This window comes from Papaver somniferum, chromosome 3 (assembly GCF_003573695.1).
Source record: "Papaver somniferum cultivar HN1 chromosome 3, ASM357369v1, whole genome shotgun sequence".
Lineage (NCBI taxonomy): Eukaryota > Viridiplantae > Streptophyta > Magnoliopsida > Ranunculales > Papaveraceae > Papaver > Papaver somniferum.
In genome coordinates this window covers 114,767,136-114,783,903 of record NC_039360.1, presented here as the reverse complement: position 1 = coordinate 114,783,903, position 16,768 = coordinate 114,767,136, and positions in this window count along the sequence as shown.

Here is a 16,768-nt window from a genome sequence, read left to right as displayed (position 1 = left end):
TTGGTCCCAGCCCCACACCCACGGTTCCTTATTATTTTTTTATTATTATTATTATTCTCTAATTTCATGAAAAAACTCCTTGATTTCATGGTATTTTTTGCACAAATCATCATATAATAATAAAATAAAATAAAATAAATATGAAAACTTGTGGGACCGGGCCACTAGCCGGCGGCCATGCCCTAGCGGTCCCACACGCCCTTTGCTTTATTATTTTATTATTATTTATCCTATTTTTCCTTGAATTCATCAAATTCCTTGATTTTATGGTATTTCTCTCAAATTAGGAAAAATTCCCTCAAATCATCAAAAATACCTAAAAATATTAAAAAATTATGAAAACTCGTGGGACCGTCCATAGCCGGCCATGCCTCCATGGTCCCACACGCCCTGTTTTTATTATTTTAATATTTTGCTTCCTGAACTCATGAAAACTCCTTCAATTCATGGAAACTCCCTAAATTCATCAAATTTCTCAAAATTCATGAATTTTTCATAAAATCATCAAAATATTATAAAATTAAGGAAAAGGCACCACGGGACCGTGGTCACGACCGGCCGACCATGCCTTGACCACGGCGGTCCCACGCCTCCTCATTCCTTATTTTATAATTATTTTCATCATCTCATGGTGTTTTCCTCAGTTTCGTCGAAACCCTAATTTTGGCATATTTTCTCGAATGGATGCTCAATTGCACGCCAGAAAATATCAAAATTCTCAGGACTGAGACGCGGACGCCTTGGGACACGAGCACGCTATCTTGACCGACCAAGATTGGCTCTTTGGCTCACGGAAGCCGGTCCCATCAATTTTCACAGTTTTGACCTAATTTGCACAATTGCTCGTATTAGGTCCAAAACTCTTCCAAACACTTTGGATTTTCATGAAGTGATCGTCAGGCGGTCACGTGACAACCCAGGGCCGGTTTCATGACCCATGGTCGGTCCCTCACCTCGTCATAATTAATTAGGTTTTCTCACCTAAGGCTCAGACGAGCATTTTCGAATAAATGATTAACCAGCATTTAATCATTCTTCCACAACAAATCGTCAACTCTTCAGGAGTTCTTGTATTTTCACGTGAGCATATGGACACTACATGGTTGATCCACGGTCCCATGTAGTCGCTCCCTCCTTCGTCCCATGGTTAAACTTCTGACGAACCATGAATTGATCATCAATTGATCAAATTAGGGTTTCTGAATCCAAGGATCATCATTCCAGATTCCAACCTTAATAATTTTACGACGACCTCATGGTCATTAATTTTATTAATTATGCTCGGTTCAACGACCAGTATTCTAATTAATATTTTGGTACGCTGCCAATCCATCAGATGAGCAACACATGCTCAGACGATCAAATATTCAACAATTCATCACATGAGCAACACTTGCTCAGATGATAAATATTTGCTCAAACCAAGGAATATTGGTTCAACAATCAATATTCAACGATCCATCGAATGAGCAATACTTGCTCACTTCATCGTAAGAACTATACCTCTGTCTCATGACATGTTCAATTCATGAGTTTCAGAACATCATGTTCAACTCAGCAACTACATGGACTCATCGTCCCATCAAACCACGAAGTCATCAATTGACTAACAAACCACGAGACGTCAACCGTGTCACTTGGGGGGATATCACTTAGGTTTTTGGTCTGGCGGTCTACGGCACGTGTGTTCAAACACACGATGGAATGTGAGCAAGTCGTGCAATCAGTTGAAGGAATTCACGAGGTAGTGGGTGGAAAATCGACGAAGTCTCCACACGTTGAGAAACTGGTTTCAAACACGATCCCCACTTCCCCACTCCTTGATTCCATCAACTGTTACACTTCATGGAATCATGGTGTCTAAAATTCCAGCAATATAAATAAGTCTCTGAATCATGATTGAATCATCATCAACAGTATATCATCAATCTCACGTCTCATCGACAACACGAGATCTTCAACTCATCAATTGAGCAACTACTCTTAATTGAGCAATTTCAATCATTCAGAGCTTATCATATTCAGAATTCATACACCCACAATCTTTGATTACCATTGATTCCACACATTTCCCAGCTTCCCTCCTACAGATCAACCCATCCTCTCTTGTGACCGAATTTACTCTGGAACGGTCATTGTCTTGATTTAGGCCAGAGTACTACAGATTGATCTCTCGAATCTAAAGCACCCCCTTTGCAGCGGTGCATCTGTGTGAGGTTTAACATTTTGCTCATTTCGAGAAGTCTCCTCCGTACGGTCGTCTCCTCAATTCCTTAAAAACCATTAAATCGTTTTTCCCCATCTACAATCACCAAAGACACTAAAGTCATCAATAAACACTTTGATTATGTATTCAACATATTATGAGAAAATACTTACCATACACCTTTGGAAGGTAGATGGAGCATTGCATAAGCCAAAAGGCATCCTTCCATAAGCAAAAGTACCGAAAGGACAAGTGAAAGTGGGTTTCTCTTGATCCTCCGGAGCTATCACAATCTGATTGTAACCTGAATAGCCATCAAGGAAGCAATAGTAAGAGTGTCTAGCTAAACGTTCAAGCATTTGATCAATAAAAGGCAATGGAAAGTGATCCTTCATAGTGGTGGCATTCAATTTTCTATAATCAATACAAACCCTCCAACCAGTTTGCACACGAGTTGGGACAAGTTCGTTCTTATCATTCTCCACCACCGTCACACCTGATTTCTTTAGTACTACTTGTACCGGGCTCACCCACTTGCTATCGGAGATGGGGTAGATAACACCCACGTCCAAAAGCTTTGGTATCTCCTTTTTCACAACTTCCATCATGGGAGGGTTCAAACGACGTTGCGCTTCCCTTGTAGGTTTTGCATCATCCTCCAAATGGATTTTGTGCATACAAACGGCAGGGCTTATACCCTTGATATCAAAAATTGTCCATCCTATGGCCGTCTTGTACGTCCTTAGCACCCTTAGAAGTTTTTGCTCCTGTAATTCACTAAGCTCATTAGAAACAATCACAGATAAGTCTTCCTTGTCACCCAAGTATAAGTACTTTTAGTGACTTGGAAGAGGTTTCAATTCTAACTTTGGAGATTTAACAATAGAAGGCACAAGTTTTTCATCATTGCAAGGTAAAGAAGCATATGAAATATTCTTAAGTGCAGATTTTTCCGGTAATGAGTCAAGAGAACCAATGGTTTCTTTAATCTCATCACTATACTCCAAACCATTATCAATGGGTGTAGTGAGCACGATTTCCAAAGTATCAACACTATTCAGCTCAAACATTTGTTGTGCCAATGTATCCATCACATCAATGGAGAAACAAGAGTGGACATCACTAGGATATCTCATCGTCTCTAAAATGTTGAAACATATTATTTCTCCATCAAACTCCATAGTTAGCGTTCCCTTGTCAACATCGATAATGGTTTTCGCCGTTTTCATGAAGGGACGCCCAAGTAGGAATGGAAGAGATGAGTCCGGTGAACCTTCATCCATCTCTAACACGTAAAAGTCAGCTGGAAATACTAGTTGATTAACCTGCACAAGAACATCCTCAACAGTACCCATTGGGTAAACATTAGAGCGATCGGATAATTTCAATACAATTCCAACCTTTTTAAGAGGACCAAGATCGAGTGAGTTATACATAGATGCAGGCATAACATTAACGGATGCACCTATGTCCAACATAGCTTTGTTAAATGTGGTGTTGCCAATTGTGACGGGAATGTCAAAGCTACCGGGATCCTCGCACTTAAGTGGGAGTTTGTGTTGTAAGATTGTCGAAGCATTCTCCTCCACACTTAGCACTTCATTACCTTTGAGCCTTTGCTTGTTGGTACACAAGTCCTTCAACACCTTTCCATACTTTGGAACTTGCTTGATTGCATCTATGAGTGGTATGTTCACATGGATCTTCTTGAGAACGTCTAAAATCTCCTTTTCTAGTTCCGCCTTCTTGAAATTTGCAAATCTACGAGGAAAAGGACTAGGAGGAACATAAGTAGAAACCGGAGTTTTAGAGTTAGAAATAGGTACCTCAGACGACCACTCTGCATCTTCAAACACATCCCAACCAACAACCACCAATGCTTGAATTGTATCCACACGAACAGCTTGAACTCCACCTTCTGTAACAGATCTCATTATTCAGTTTCATGCAAACACCACTATTTCAGCTTCAATTCCACCATTGTACCCAAACTCATACCACCATTCTAACCACCAAGATCAAATTCTCCACCAATTTCAGTATCTTATCTATCCAGTCCCCCTCAACCACAGCTCAACCAACTCAAGCGCTATTGTCGATAGTAGTATCAACTCAGCATTGCAATTGCAGCTGCACTATCATCTCTATCGAGTCAGGAATCAACCATTCTTGGCATTTCAGTTGCACAGATTCATCTCCAAGCACTGCAGCCGCAACTCCACCAGAACCCCGTATGTTTATGCATTCATCTAATCACAGATCATTCAGTCACCACTGCCATTGCACTGTATCACCAGGCTCTTCCTTGAGCTCCACCTGCAACTTCATAACTGCTTCATAAAATCCACCAACTGCAACTGTATTCTGCTACCATCAGATGCTCCCTGCAACAACAACTGTACTTGTTGTTCTTCTTTGCTTATTTCTCTATCTCAACCACCAGATTCCACCAACAGCAGCATCATATCTCTGCACTTCAGTTCAGCTGCAGCTTCTATCACTATCACACCTCGACCAAATCGACGGCAGCAGCAGCATCTTTACAAACTCAAACAAACCCCCATTCAATACCAAATGTTCTACATAAACAAAATTCACCAGAGCCATTATTTCATACCCATGGACATCTTCCATCTCCATATGAATCTCACAACATCACTTACACCTCAGACACTCGATTGCAGCTACAATACATTCACCATCACTGCCTGTTTCAATCTCAGTCCAAACCCAAAGTGACTAACACCAACATAAACAACCAGGTTCATTCCCTCCATCTCAATTTCCAGAACAAGCTTCTTTCTTCAAACTCAAGCAGTAACCAATTGATTCTTCCCAAATCAATCCAACTCGAATTCCAGTTTAACGCATCTCTGTACAGCCTCCCATAAACAACAGTGGTAGCATCACAGATTCAAGCTTCAATTCTTCTTAATTTCTTTTTGAATTCGAGTTCTACCCATTACCCATTTGTAATTTATACGCAATTCTTCATTTAAACTCTGAATCGGCGTCCAAATCTTCATCTCCATGAAACCCTAGATATCAACAGCAGCAACTCATGTTCTTCCCTGGCTTCTCGATCTAACTACCACAACCATTCTTCCATCTTCTCAAGCTCCTTGTTCTCTTTGAATTTCTGCATCTCTTCACTGATTTCTCTCTTCCTTCCTCAGATCGATAATGAAGCCGCCATTTGGTTTCAGGTGGAGAAATAAAAACCAATGATTTTGTTCTCTCTGAAATTTAGGTTTCTGTAGTAAAATGAGAGTGGATATAGCAACCCAAGTGAAATAGATAAGGGTCAACCTCAGATTGATTCTAGGCACCCAAAAATAGGACAAAGGCCAACTAGATGCAACCCTTTTGTGATGATTCCGCCCTTTATGCTCCAAACTGAACGCTTTCACCTTCTCTCAAGTTCCTCCACCAGCAGCAGCCGCCTCTTACTTCTCAAAACCACTTCATCTCTTCAATTTCTATTCATCACTAGAGCAGTCGTGCTTTTTAGACAAAAATTGCATCACTAAAGCCAACGTACTTTTCAGACAGAGATGAAGAAATAAGACCAAACAATGAGAAATAATCCGCTTCCAACAACATTTGCATCTTTTTGCCTTGTTCTTCTTCTTTTGTTCAAATGACTCCAAAGTACCTAAATACTCAAAAACAAACATAAGATACATAATTTACAAGAAAACTTAGCAAAGAAAGCATAAGCAATAGATAAATATTAAGGTGTTTTAGACACCTATCAAATTCCCCCACACTTAGACTTCGCTAGTCCTCGAGCAAATCAAATAAAATAATTATAAAAGATACATAAAACTCCGTGTCGTCGAGGCTACGGTTACTCTTAGCATAAATAACAAGCCTTTGAACCCCTAGGTGTCCCTAGTGGACGAGTTTTAGTCTCGTGAAGGTTTACAAGAGGTGTACCTACAAAACCTTTACTTCCAAAATCCAGCTGCCTGTGAAAGTCTAAAAATGACACTAAACATTTTGTAATTGGCATACTATCAATGATCACAGGAGGAAGTACCCACTTTCAAATCCAATTCATAAATTAGTAATATAGCTTTATCAGAAAGTTGGACACAACCACAATACTCGGAATCGAATCAACCACAATCACATGAAAAGATTAAGAAGATGGATATAGAAAGTAGATGGTGGCGGACTGTTGACTAAGGTGAACGGTGTTTCCCATATTTGTCTGAAGGTCACTGCCAAAACAAACCTAAAAATCCTATTGGATTGAGCTACTGGTCTGAATTTTAATATCAACACAGCTAGCATATACAAGGGAACTAGCGGTCGACAAAAATAAATCTAGATCAATTCACTGGCATATACAAGGGAACCAGTGATCGATTTTATTCAACACAATAATATTTTTTTTTCTTTTTTTTTTTCAAATTTTTTTTTTCAAATCGACAACATGATTGGATCTTTTTGAATCCAAGCGCATGATTCTTGTCAGCAGATTACATGGTAATTCCCATGGGTCCTGCATTCCATGCTTGCTTAGGCGACGAAGACAGGGAGAGCACACACATATTGCTATCCAAGTGTCATTTTTTTCTTTTTTTTCTATACACCGTTTGGTTAAATTGGTCTGGTCTCTCTTTTTTTTTTAGTAACTCAATCACTCTATTTCATCCTAGCAGTGATAACAATTCGATGTTGGTGCCCCACCAAATCACTTAGAGAAACGATAGATAAATATGGAAAAAAATAAAAATTGAACATGATATGGTGACGACTCTGAGATATGATGACAACTAATATGTTATTTATTCTTATATTTTGTTCATTTTCATATGAATAGACTCTACTAATGGGTTCCTCAACTCCTACAACCACGATGTTTCCATTAGTGTAAGACACAATTTTCTAGACTTAGGAGTTTATCATCTTTTTTTTTTTCTATTTTTTTCACTAAAGGCATCAAATCAACTAACTATACAAACATATAAATGTTCCCCCACACTTAAACATTACATTATCCTCAATGTAAAATTTATTCATTCAAAGTAAAGTTCAAGGTGGGAAATTCCGCAAATGATATGCAAAAACAAAGATAAAATGTTTAAGAATAAAAATAGAAAGATAAAGATACAAAACCGGTGGGTTGCCTCCCACTTAGCGCTTGGTTTAAAGTCGTCATCCCGACTATCTCCTCATATGCTAAGGCTCCTCCAGAGGGAGTGCTTCCACAAGGTTAACTCCGTCCACGACCTCCGAAGAGAAGTTCTCATAATATGGTTTCAACCGGTGCCCATTTACTTTAAGCTCATTTCCTGTAGCTAAACTACGAATTTCCACTGCACCATGAGAAAACACATTAGTCACAATAAAAGGTCCAATCCAACGTGACCTTAATTTAACCGGAAATAATTGCAAGGGAGAATTAAACAAAAGCACTTTCTGCCCAATACAAAATTGTTTCTTTGTAATCATACTATCATGAAATGTCTTCGTCTTTTCCTTGTAAATCCGTGAGCTTTCAAATGCATCATTACGAATTTCCTCTATCTCTTGAAGTTGCAACTTCCTTTGCTTTCCAGCACCATCCAACTCCATATTGCACTGCTTAATATCCCAAAACGCTTTATGCTCAATTTCCACGGGTAAGTGACAAGGTTTACCATACACAAGTCTAAAGGGAGACATCCCGATAGGTGTCTTGTATGCGTTTCTATAAGCCCACAAAGCATCATTGAGTCTCAAACTCCAATCTTTCCTTGTTGGATTCACCGTCTTCTCTAGAATGGATTTCACCTCTCGGTTGGAAACCTCGGCTTGTCCATTTGTTTGTGTATGGTAGGGTGTTGCAATCCTATGCGACACATTGTACTTCCTTAACAAGCTTTGCAAGAACCTATTTTTGAAGTGTGAACCTCCATCGCTAATTATAGCCATTGTAATTCCAAACCTTGCAAATATATTTGCTTGCACAAAATCTGAAACAACTTTAGAATCATTAGTTGAGGTGGCCTTAGCTTCCACCCATTTCGAGTCATAATCAACAGCAAGCAAGATATAATAATTCCCACTAGAATTGACAAAAGGGCCCATAAAATCAATTCCCCATACATCAAAAACCTTAACAAATTGAATAATAGTTTGTGGCATTTGATTTCGAGCACCTAGATTGCCTGTTCTTTGGCACCTATCACATGTATTACAAAATGCATGTGCATCCTTAAACAAAGTTGGCAAATAGAAACCACACTCTAGTACCTTGAGAGCGGTTCTCTTGCTCCCAAAGTGTCCTTCACAAGCATATGAGTGGAAAAAAGACAAGATAGAATTAAATTCTGATTCGGGAACACACCTTCTTATTACTTGGTCACTACAATGTTTCCATAAGTATGGATCATCCCATATGTATTGGTTTCCTAACTTCTTAAGTTTGTCCCTCTCAGCACGAGACAAGTTCTTTGGGATTTGTTTAGAAACTAAGTAATTAACAATATCAGCGTACCATGGTTCTCCAAAGGCAATTGAGAATAGTTGCTCATCCGGGAAACTTTCACGCAATGGGATAGTTTCCTTGTCCACAGCAAGACGGCTCAAGTGATCTGCAACGGTGTTCTCAATTCCTTTCTTGTCTTTAATCTCTATATCAAATTCTTGCAAGAGTAAAATCCATCGTATGAGCCTCGGTTTCGCCTCTTTCTTCATTAGCAAGTACCTAAGTGATGCATGATCAGAAAAGACAACAAATTTTGTACCAATTAGATAAGAGCGAAACTTTTCCAAAGCAAAAACAATAGCTAACAACTCTTTTTCAGTGGTTGTGTAGTTTTGTTGGGCTTCATTAGGTGTCCTAGAAGCATAATAAATGGCATGAGGTATCTTCCCCACACGCTGCCCAAGCACCGCACCAACCGCATAATCACTTGCATCACACATGATCTCAAAAGGCTTGCTCCAATCCGGTGGTTTAATGATAAGGGCTGAAATCAAAAGTTCTTTCAAATGATTGAATGCCGCCACACACTTTTCATCAAAGTTAAAACCCACATATTTTTGCAATAAATTGCAAAGTGGTGATGCTATCTTGGAAAAGTCCTTGATGAATCTACGATAAAAACCTGCATGACCAAGAAAAGAGTGTATCTTCCTCACGGAAGTGGGAGGGTTTAGATCACGAATAAGGTCTATCTTAGATTTATCGACTTTCAAGCCTTTAGAAGATATTATATGGCCTAAAACTATGCCATGAGTTATCATGAAATTGCACTTCTCCCAATTCAGCACGAGATTTGTTTCAACACACTGTTCAAGGATTAATGATAAATTGTGCAAGCAAAAGTCAAATGAATCACCAAAGACACTAAAGTCATCCATAAATACTTAGATTATGTTTTCAACATATTATGAGAAAATACTTACCATACACCTTTGGAAGGTAGCTGGAGCATTGCATAAGCCAAAAGGCATCCTTCTATAAGCAAAATTACCGAAAGGACAAGTGAAAGTGGTTTTCTCTTGATCCTCCAGCGCTATCACAATCTGATTGTAACCTGAATAGCCATCAAGGAAGCAATAGTAAGGGTGTCCAGCTAAACGTTCAAGCATTTGATCAATAAAAGGCAATGGAAAGTGATCCTTCCTAGTGGTGGCATTCAATTTTCTATAATAAATACAAACCCTCCAACCAGTTTGCACACGAGTTGGGACAAGTTCGTTCTTATCATTCTCCACCACCGTAACACCTGATTTCTTTGGTACTACTTGTACCCGGATCACCCACTTGCTATCGGAGATGGGGTATATAACACCCACGTCCAAAAGCTTTAGTATCTCCTTTTTCACAAATTCCATCATGGGAGGGTTCAAACGACGTTGCGCTTCCCTTGTAGGATTTGCATCGTCCTCCAAACGGATTTTGTGCATACAAACGGCAGGGCTTATACCCTTGATATCGGAAATTGTCCATCATATAGACGTCTTGTACGTCCTTAGCACCCTTAGAAGTTTTTGCTTCTGTAATTCACTAAGATCATTACAAACAATCACAGGTAAGTCTTCCTTGTCACCCAAGTATAAGTACATTAAGTGACTTGGAAGAGGTTTCATTTCTAACTTTGGAGATTTAACAATAGAAGGCACAAGTTTTTCATCATTGCAAGGTAAAGAAGTATATGAAATATTCTTAAGCGCATATGTTTCCGGTAATGAGTCAAGAGAACCAATGGTTTCTTTAATATCATCACCATACTCCAAACCATTATCAATGGGTGTAGTGAGCACGGTTTCCAAAGTATCAACACCATTCAACTCAAACATTTGTTGCGCCAATGTATCCATCATATCAATGGAGAAACAAGAGTGGACATCACTAGGATATCTCATCGTCTCGAAAATGTTGAAACGTATTATTTCTCCATCAAACTCCATAGTTAGTGTTCCCTTGTCAACATCGATAATGGTTTTCGCCGTTTTCATGAAGGGACGCCCAAGTAGCAATGGAAGAGATGAGTCCGGTGAACCTTCATCCATCTCTAACACGCAAAAGTAAGCTGAAAATACTAGTTGATTAACCTGGACAAGAACATCCTCAACAATACCCATTGGGTAAACATTAGAGCGATTAGCTAATTGCAATACAATTCCAGCCTTTTTAAGAGGACCAAGATCGAGCGAGTTATACATAGATACAGGCATAACATTAACGGATGCACCTATGTCCAACATAGCTTTGTTAAATGTGGTGTTACCAATTGTGACGGGAATGTCAAAGCTACCGGGATCCTCGCACTTAAGTGGGAGTTTGTGTTGTAAGATTGGCGAAGCATTCTCCCCCACACTTAGCACTTCATTACCTTTGAGCCTTTGCTTGTTAGTACACAAGTCCTTCAACACCTTTGCATACTTTGGAACTTGCTTGATTGCATCTATGAGTGGTATGTTCACATGGATCTTCTTGAGAACGTCTAAAATATCCTTTTCTAGTTCCGCCTTCTTGAAATTTGCAAATCTACGAGGAAAAGGACTAGGAGGAACATAAGTAGAAACCGGAGTTTTAGAGTTAGAAATAGGTACCTCAGAAGTTTGGGGAGAATCCTCATTTTTCTCCTCCAAAACAGGTTCCTTTGGGGTTTCCACCTTGCCTGAATCAGTAACTTCGGGTTGTACAATTTGTGTACCACTTCTCAACATAATTTCATTGACACCCTCTTTTGGGTTGATAGGTTGAGAAGGGAGTTTCCCACCATTTTTTGCCTTTAACTGGTTCAACTCAATAGCCATGGAACCAACTTGAGTTTGCAACTCCTTAACCGTGCTCTCCGTTCTTTGCATAAAAGATTTCAGTAACTCTTCCATACTTGACCCCTGATTTTGAGGTTGTTGTTGTTTTTGCTGAAATTGTTGTTGTTGTGGTTGAAATCCACTCGGACGGTTGAAGATTTTGGACTCGATTGGCGGGAAACTATGTGCAGCGTCTGCAGATTTTGGACTCGATTTTTGGAGCTGTTTCAGGGAGATTCAACACCGGAAATTGATTGGGATGGACTTGATATGACTTAACAAGTTCATTAGAAGCAATTGGACCGATCGAATTGGGCTAGAATTGTCGGAAAAAGGAAACAGAGCAAATAAGGAAACAAGTCCCTGTCGAGTTTGTTTTTGGACATTCAGAGAGATTAAAGGCAATAAATTCGTTCCAAAGATACATATTCTATCTAAGGAAGAGTTTGATATAATTGGGAGAGCTCAGAAACGCGTGAAACGAATTAGGGAAGAGATTATTGCTGTGACTGCCAAGGAAGGAAAGAAGAGATTTCGAAGCGATTTGGGAAAGATTCAATGACCCTTTTGTGTATAAATAGGATGCTTAGGTCCCCTAGAAGGGTGACGAAGAGTTTGGAGTAGTTTAGAGCACTCAGGAGGCGAGAATCAGAGTTGCATGAAGTTACGTGTTTCTGCTGCTGCTGAAGAACAAACGTTGCAAGGAAGAACAACGTCTCAATTCGCAACATCACTTCTCTGTAACAGCTGAACTGTCCATCACCTTTTCTTTCACTGTAACAATTGAACAGCGCCTTTGCATCAGTTATTTCTGTTGCAATTTTTCTGTTTTATTGTTTCACCTCTTGTAAACACTTTTTGAGCTATAAACATATATTTTGAGCAAGTGATTAATATGAGGAGCTAAACCCCATTGCTGAGGCGATAGAGGAAGATATTTTTCCAACAAGAAGTGGTATATTCTATTTTATTTATTTATTTGAAATTATTTTATGATTATTTGCCTTGGTTGAAAATTGTTTGAATGATCCTTGTTAAGCAATTGCGATTTCTTTTGATAGAACATACTTGGACCTAGGTTTTTGATGTTATATGCTTTGGATTTACACTTGTTATTTTGATAATCTACTAGTTGCAATAAGTTAGAATAAACTTGAACGAGAAAATTGCATAAATATAAATATTGGGATTAAATCACTTTGAACTTGAAAAATAGTGGAATCTTAGCCTCAGTGTTCTTTTAACACTGATATCATCTTTGATTGAGTTTGTGACAATTTTTAGTTTGTTTTCTATTTTAGTTTTAGAATTTAAGTCTATATTTTATCCTTCGCAAGTCTGAGAATCGAACCACTTTTACCACTATCTCAAAACCACATCATTACCTATTTGTTGACTAAGTTCCTCGACCTCGCTCACTTCATTTACTATCCTAAGAATCACATCCGAATCACGACTCAAGAATTGTTGGGAGTTCGCTGCCATGTTTTCAATCAACTCTCTAGCTTGTGCCACCGTTTTGTTCACTAGTGCACCACCACCCGCAGCATCAAGAAGATACATATCACTTGTTTGGAGTCCTTCATAGAAGTATTGGATTATCATAGTGTCATTGAATTGATGGTGAGGACAGCTTGCCACCAATCTCTTGTATCGTTCCCAGCATTCATATAAAGGTTTTCCCATATTTTGCTTCATCCCGCAAATCTCCTTGTGAATTTGAGTAGCCTTTGATGCTGGAAAATATCTCTCTAAAAATAGTTTATTCAACCCATTCCATGTTGTAACACTTCCGGAGGGAAAGTAATACAACCAATCATTAACACTATCCGCCAAAGAGAATCGGAAAACTTTCAACATTGCACCATCCGCATCATTATCCGCTGGAAGCATGGCCGTGACAATGGTGTGGAAGTCCATAAGATGCTTGTTTGGGTCTTCATTCACCATGCCATGGAACTTTTGTAATTCTCTAAGCAACCCCGGATTGATCTCGAAAGTAGAGTTTGTTTGAATACACCATTGTTGTGTATCCAGCTTGTGAGAAGCCAAGTTCTTGAGTGTACGATTTGCTCACCCATTGCTTCTTCTTATTATTCTTCTTCAAAAGGTGGTTCTTGTTCAACCGAAACCTCTTGTTCTTCTTCCACTTCTAACTCTTGTTCTTCCGTCGTGTCTTGACTTGGTTGGAGTATTGTGCCTCTTTGAGTAGTTATCCCGCACCTTGGATAGTTCCAATCTTTAGAAGCCAGGGAATAGGTACCTGAAAAACAATTCTCACAAACAAGTAAGAAAAGCGAAAAAAGAAACAAAAAGCAAATACGAAAGCAGAAATGATGATAAGAAACTAAAAACTTAATAACTAGCCGCATGCCTCCCCGGCAACGACGCCTAATTTGATCGCAGTCGTATGCGTTAAAAATAATTTCACTTTCCTAAAGTATATAATAAGAAAGAGTTCGTTTCCACAGAGAGGCGATTGTAGTTATTATGTATTCAATTTCCTAAAGTAACCAATTGGGGGGATTTTTGATTTTTATGTAAACAATAAAAGTAAATCAAAAGCAAAGTAAATTGGAGAAATAATCAATGAGAGAAAGTATTGGTCAAGAAATTCATCTACAATCTTAGACGAGTGCTTGCATACATGATTAGAATTACAATTTAATCTCTTCATCATCAAAAGCCTAGAGTATCAAGAGAGCAAGATATTCCATTAATTTTCTAAGTTCATCAACACACACATTAGAGTTGCGTATGTGAATTCTACCTAAAGAATAACCTAACGCCTTGCGCTAATTAAATTCAATTCCTAGGAGCATTAAGTTTTGGAAATAGGCTAATCAATGCAATTGTCATACATTGCGCATGAGAATTCGGACAATGGTCAAACTCTACATATGATCACAAGAGTGTATCACTACAAACCGTGATCATATCATGCTACTTGTATTTGGGGTTATCGTTCGATGAAAAACCCTAAAATAGCCATGGACAAGGATGCAAGTTCAATTAATTGGCCACTTAACTAAACAAACATCTAAATCCTATCACAATACATCAATCATGTGATTATAAAAACAGTAGAAGTTCGAACGATAATCAAGAGAGAAAACTAATGCATTAATCAAGCACAAGTTGTAGATATAGGACTACATCCTTAACCAATAATGAATAAATTAGCTACTCATAGCTATGGAGTTCATCATGATCAATAATCAAATAAATAAGATGAAAAATAAATACGAAAGCAAACCCTAGTTGCGGCTATCTCCAAAGCTCCCAGTAGAATCGTCATTTGAAAGTTGTAGAAGTCTTCTTTTATAATCCTTTGCTTTCCAAAACTAGGTCAAGTCTTCAAAAGTCCATTAGATGAAAATCCACCAAGCCCATATGTGAGAAAACCCATGTAGAAATTATACCAAAAATATGTCGCCGGAAAACTGGGTTCACCGCCGGAATTTCGCCGGCAAATGGTCGGAATAGTAGTTCAGGTGACCGGCAAAGCCCTCTCGGTCACCGGTCAAACATAGCAGTCAACCGTTATAGTTAACGGCAGACTACCAGCGGATGAGTCAGAGCAGAGTCAACTCAGTCAGTACCGAGTTAGATGGAGTCAGGTTCTAACTAGCCTGACTGGGTTTAGCATGAGCCATTGCAGTTTGCACAGGCCATAGCTTGTGTTGCACCATCAGTGTAAGACCACTTCAATTCCATCCATAGTGGCACATCACCTCCACAGCTGCAGAAACTTCATGTCTTTCCTGTAACCTTGCCTCAAAATCATTGCCATTTGAACTCAACAGCAGCTTCATTTCCTCAGCAGCAACAACCAAATCTGTCTCACCATCTGTTGCTTCCATTGCAGTTGCATAGCTCATCACAACACCACCTGCATCGGTAAGTCGCATCACCACAGATTCCCTCCATTCCGTACCTCTTCTTTTCTGTAAGTTCATTAGCTACAGTAGCAACTACTCTGCATCTTCAAACACATCCCAACCAACAACCACCAGTGCTTGAATTGTATCCACACGACCAGCTTGAACTCCACCTTCTGTAAAAGATCTCATTCTTCAGTTTCATGCAGACACCACCATTTCAGCTTCAATTCCACCATTGTACCCAAACTCAGACCACCATTCTAACCACCAAGATCAAATTCTCCACCAATTTTAGTATCTTCTCTATCCAGTCCCCCTCAACCACAGCTCAACCAACTCAAGCTCTAGTGTCGATAGCAGTATCAACTCCGCATTGCAATTGCAGCTGCACTATCATCCCTATCGATCCAGGAATCAACCATTCTTGCCATTTCAGTTGCACAGATTCATATCCAAGCACTGCAGCCGCAACTCCACCATAACCCCGTATGTTTATGCATTCATCTAATCACATCTCATTCAGTCACCACTGCCATTGCACTGTATCACCAGGCTCTTCCTTGAGCTCCAACTGCAACTTCATAACTGCTCCATAAAATCCACCAACTGCAACTCTCTCCTGCTACCATCAGATACACCCTGCAACAGCAACTGTACTTGTTGTTCTTCTTTGCTTATTTCTCTATCTCAACCACTAGATTCCACCAACAGCAGCATCATATCTCTGCACTTCAGTTCACCTGCAGCTTCTATCACTATCACACCTCGACCTAATCGACGACAGCAACAACATCTTTACAAACTCAAACAAACCCCCATTCAATACCAAATGTTCTACATAAACAGAATTCACCAGAGCCATTAATTCATACCCATGGACGTCTTCCATCTCCATCTGAATCTCACAACATCACTTATACCTCAGACACTCGATTGCAGCTACAATATATTCACCATCACTGCCTACTTCAATCTCAGTCCAAACCCTAAGTGACAAACACCAACATAAACAACCAGGTTCATTCCCTCCATCTCAATTTCCAGAACAAGCTTCTTTCTTCAAACTCATGTAGTAACCAACCGATTCTTCCCAAAGCAATCCAACTCGAATTCCAGTTTAACCCATTTCTGTACAGCCTCCCATCAACAACAGTGGTAGCATCACAGATTCAAGCTTCAATTCTTCTTAATTTCTCTTTGAATTCGAGTTCTGGCCATTACCCATGTGTAATTTATACGCAATTCTTTATTTAAACTCTGAATCGGCGTCCAAATATTCATCTCCATGAAACCCTAGATATCAACAGCAGCAACTGATGTTCTTCCCTGGCTTCTCGATCTAACTACCACAACCATTCTTCCATCTTCTCAAGCTCCTTGTTCTCTCTGAATTTCTTCATTTCTTCACTGATTT